Below are 5178 nucleotides of genomic sequence, written 5' to 3'. Positions count from 1 at the left end.
ATGAGATTCATGAAGTAAGCAGGGGCTTTGGTCAATCCAAATGACATGACATTGTACTCATACAATCCATATCTAGTGGTAAAGGCAGTCTTAGGAATATCCGTTGCACGAATCTTCAGTTGATGGTAACCAGTCCTAAGGTCAATCTTAGAGAACACTTTGGCACCGGTCAGCTGGTCAAACAGGTCTTCTATCTTTGGCAAGGGGTATTTGTTTTTGATGGTGACATCGTTAAGCTTACGGTAATCCGTACATAAACGAGTGGCAATCGTCTTTCTTATCCACAAACAAAACTCGGGGATCTCCAAGGCGACGCACTTGGTCGAATCAGACCTTTGTACAAGCATATCATCCGAGTTGCTTCTTCAGTTCTACTAACTCTGCGGGGTTCATGCTATAGGCTCTCTGGGCTATAGGTCCTGTTCCAGGGATTAACTCGGTGATAAACTCGATATCCCGATCTGGAGGCATACTGGGTAGATCATCAGGAAACACATCGGGGTATCGACAAACGACCCTGATCTGATCCAAGGTTGGCTTGGCTAAACTCTGGTTGCAGGTGAATTTTCTGGGCAGCCTTTCCGATACATGCTCTACTAATATTCCGGTGCTACTAGTCATGGTGATGGCCTTCTTGGCATAGTCAATCAATCCATGATGTTTCGACATCCAATCCATACCCAGTACTACTTCCAAACCTTTTGTTCCCAGAACAATCAAATTGGCATAAAAATCTATTTCATGGATTCTGATGGGTACATCTTTGCAAATTTTTCTAGCCTTTGTAGTTGAACCAGGTATTTGAACTATCATGACATGTTTCAAACTGATTGGTTGAATCTTACTAGTGCATGCAAAATCTTCGGTAACAAACGAATGCGATGCTCCGGAATCAAACAACACTCTTGCAGGTATTGAGTTAACAGAGAACATACCCAACACTACATCTGGAGCTTCCTGGGCTTCCTCGGCGTTCATGTGGAAGAGGCGGCTGCCGCGGTTGTTCGGGTTGTTCGGGGTGAACTTCCTGCCGGTGGAGACACGACGTTGCTGCTGAGCAGGGGCAGAGGCATTGGGGGTGGTCTTGGCGAGCTTCTTGGGGCATTCATAACAAGTCACGGTCGACTTGTCCTTGGGGGCGACGGGGACAGCGTTGCTCCCAGTCCTTGGAGCGGTGTTGGTGTTGTTGTTGTTGGGGGCTCTTGCCGGGGCGCGGTTGAAGTTGTTGTTGTGGTTGTTGTTGTTGTAGTTGTTGTGGCCTCCTGGCCTGGGGTGTCCTCCACTCCGGTTCTGAAAACCCGGGCGTGAAGTCTGCATCTTGGGCTTGTTGTTTCTTGGGGCAAAACCTCCGCTTGAGTGATACGTCTCCGACGTATCGATAATTTCTTATGTTCCATGCCACATTATTGATGATATCTACATGTTTTATGCATACTTTATGTCATATTTATGCATTTTCCGGCACTAACCTATTAACGAGATGCTGAAGAGCCGATTGTCGTTCTCTGCTGTTTTTGGTTTCGGAAATCCTACAAAGGAAATATTCTCGAATTGGACGAAATCAACGCCCGTGGGCGTATTTTTACACGAAGCTTCCAGAATACCGGAGGGGAGACGAAGTGGGGCCACGGGGCGCCGCCACACTAGGGCGGCGCGGCCTAGAGGGGGCCCGCGCGGCCCTAGCGTGTGGGGCCCCCGTGACGCCCTTGACCTGCCCTTCCGCCTACTTAAAGCCTCCGTCGCGAAACCCCCGCACCGAGAGCCACGATACGGAAAACCTTACCGAGACGCCGCCGCCGCCAATCCCATCTCGGGGGATTCAGGAGATCGCCTCCGGCACCCTCGCCGGAGAGGGGAATCATCTCCCGGAGGACTCTTCATCGCCATGATCGCCTCCGGAGTGATGAGTGAGTAGTTCACCCCTGGACTATGGGTCCATAGCAGTAGCTAGATGGTCGTCTTCTCCTTATGTGCTTCATTGTTGGATCTTGTGAGCTGCCTAACATGATCAAGATCATCTATCCGTAATGCTATATGTTGTGTTTGTCGGGATCCGATGGATAGAGAATACTATGTTATGTTAATTATCAATCTATTACCTATGTGTTGTTTATGATCTTGCATGCTCTCCGTTATTAGTAGAGGCTCGGCCAAGTTTTTACTCTTAACTCCAAGAGGGAGTATTTATGCTCGATAGTGGGTTCATGCCTCCATTAAATCCGGGACGAAGTGACAGAAAGTTCTAAGGTTGTGGATGTGCTCGTTGCCACTAGGGATAAAACATTGATGCTATGTCCGAGGATGTAGTTATTGATTATATTACACACCATACTTAATGCAATTGTCTCGTTGTTTACAACTTAATACTGGAAGGGGTTCGGATGATAACCTCGAAGGTGGACTTTTTAGGCATAGATGCATGCTCGGATAGCGGTCTATGTACTTTGTCGTAATGCCCAATTAAATCTCACTATACTTATCATATCATGTATGTGCATTGTCATGCCCTCTCTATTTGTCAATTGCCCGACTGTAATTTGTTCACCCAACATGCTATTTATCTTATGGGAGAGACACCTATAGTGAACTGTGGACCCCGGTCCTATTCTTTTACATTAAATACAATCTACTGCAATACTTGTTCTACTCGTTTTCTCGCAAACAATCATCATCCACACTATACATCTAATCCTTTGTTACAGCAAGCCGGTGAGATTGACAACCTCACTCGTTTCGTTGGGGCAAAGTACTTTGGTTGTGTTGTGCAGGTTCCACGTTGGCGCCGGAATCCCTGGTGTTGCGCCGCACTACATCTCGCCGCCATCAACCTTCAACGTGCTTCTTGACTCCTACTGGTTCGATAAACCTTGGTTTCTTACCGAGGGAAACTTGCTCGCTGTACGGCATCACACCTTCCACTTGGGGTTCCCAACGAGCGTGTGCTTTACGCGTCATCAAGCTAAATTTACGGCGCCGTTGCCGGGAGATCAAGACACGCTGCAAGGGAGTCTCCACAATCCAATCTCTTTACTTTGTTTTTGTCTTGCTTTATTTTATTTACTACTTTGTTTGCTGCACTTAAACAAAACACAAAAAAATTAGTTGCTAGCTTTACTTTATTTACTGTCTTGTTCTCCATATCAAAAACACAAAAAAATTAGTTACTTGCATTTACTTTATCTAGTTTGCTTTATTTACTACCGCTAAAATGAGTAATCCTGAAGTTGAAGTTCGTTCGTTTAAACAACAAGGTGGAGAAAGTTTTAAAGATGCTTGGTATAGAATTAGTGATGCTCATCATAGGTGCACTAAGAAACACTCCACTATTATCCTACTTAGGAACTTTTATGTTGGTATATCTAGTTGGAATAGGTATGTTCTTGATACTCTTTCGGGGGTAATTTCCTAGGTACTCCTGCTTTAGAAGCTAGTTACATCATTGAGAGTCTAGTTGGAATACCACCTGTTAATGAAACTAAAATTGAAATCTCTCTTGAAGATGTTATGAAAAAATTGGAAACCATAGAGAAAAATTTTCCAAGTGTTGAAACTAAATTGGAAATGTTACTTGATAAAACTGATGAACTTGATAAATCCTTAGGAGGAATTGATAAAAGAATTAGTGTCCTAGGAACTTGTGTTGTCCATGATAATCAAATCAATAGGATTGGCGAACTTGAAAAAGCTATGGGGACTTTGGGGTCAACTTTTTCTTCTCTTAAATATAAGGAGAAAGCTTATGTGGGTAAAAAGCAAAAATTTATGTATGTCTCTAAGGTGCCTAAACCAAAGAATTATTATAGGCCTAAAATTGATAAAACTCCCAACACCCCTGGTAATAATGATGATGCTTCATCTCTTGATAACACTTGATACACACTTTCTGCGCCTAGCTGAAAGGCGTTAAAGAAAAGCGCTTATGGGAGACAACCCATGTTTTTTTACTACAGTACTTTATTTTATATTTGAGTCTTGGAAGTTGTTTACTACTGTAGCAACCTCTCCTTATCTTAGTTTTGTGCATTGTTGTGCCAAGTAAAGTCGTTGATAGTAAGGTTCATACTAGATTTGGATTACTGCGCAGAAACAGATTTCTTTGCTGTCACGAATCTGGGCCTAATTCTCTGTAGGTAACTCAGAAAATTATGCCAATTTACGTGAGTGATCCTCAGATATGTACGCAACTTTCATTCAATTTGGGAATTTTCATCTGAGAAAGTCTGGTGCCACTTTAAAATTCGTCTTTACGAACTGTTCTGTTTTGACAGATTCTGCCTTTTATTTCGCATTGCCTCTTTTGCTATGTTGGATGAATTTCTTTGATCCATTAATGTCCAGTAGCTTTGTGCAATGTCCAGAAGTGTTAAGAATGATTATGTCACCTCTGAACATGTAAATTTTTATTGTGCACTAACCCTCTAATGAGTTGTTTTGAGTTTGGTGTGGAGGAAGTTTTCAAGGATCAAGAGAGGGAAATGATGCAATATGATCAAGAAGAGTGAAAGCTCTAAGCTTGGGGATGCCCCGGTGGTTCACCCCTGCATATTTTAAGAAGACTCAAGCGTCTAAGCTTGGGAATGCCCAAGGCATCCCCTTCTTCATCGACAATATTATCAGGTTCCTCCCCTGAAACTATATTTTTATTCCATCACATCTTATGTGCTTTGCTTGGAGCGTCGGTTTTTTTTTTGTTTTTGTTTGAATAAAATGGATCCTAGCATTCATTGTGTGGGAGAGAGACACGCTCCGCTGTTGCATATGGACAAATATGTCCTTAGGCTTTACTCATAGTATTCATGGCGAAGGATGAATCTTCTTCGTTAAATTGTTATATGGTTGGAATCGGGAAATGCTACATGTAGTAATTTTAAAATGTCTTGAATAATTTGATACTTGGCAATTGTTGTGCTCATGTTTAAGCTCTTGCATCATATACTTTGCACCAATTAATGAAGAACTACATAGAGCTTGCTAAAATTTGGTTTGCATATTTGGTTTCTCTAAAGTCTAGATAATTTCTAGTATTGAGTTTTGAACAACAAGGAAGACGGTGTAGAGTCTTATAATGTTTACAATATGTCTTTTATGTGAGTTTTGCTGCACCGGTTCATCCTTGTGTTTGTTTCAAATAACCTTGCTAGCCTAAACCTTGTATCGAGAGGGAATACTTCTCATGCA

Source organism: Lolium rigidum, chromosome 5 (assembly GCF_022539505.1).
Source record: "Lolium rigidum isolate FL_2022 chromosome 5, APGP_CSIRO_Lrig_0.1, whole genome shotgun sequence".
NCBI classification, from domain to species: domain Eukaryota; kingdom Viridiplantae; phylum Streptophyta; class Magnoliopsida; order Poales; family Poaceae; genus Lolium; species Lolium rigidum.
Note: the sequence above shows the minus strand (reverse complement) of the source record.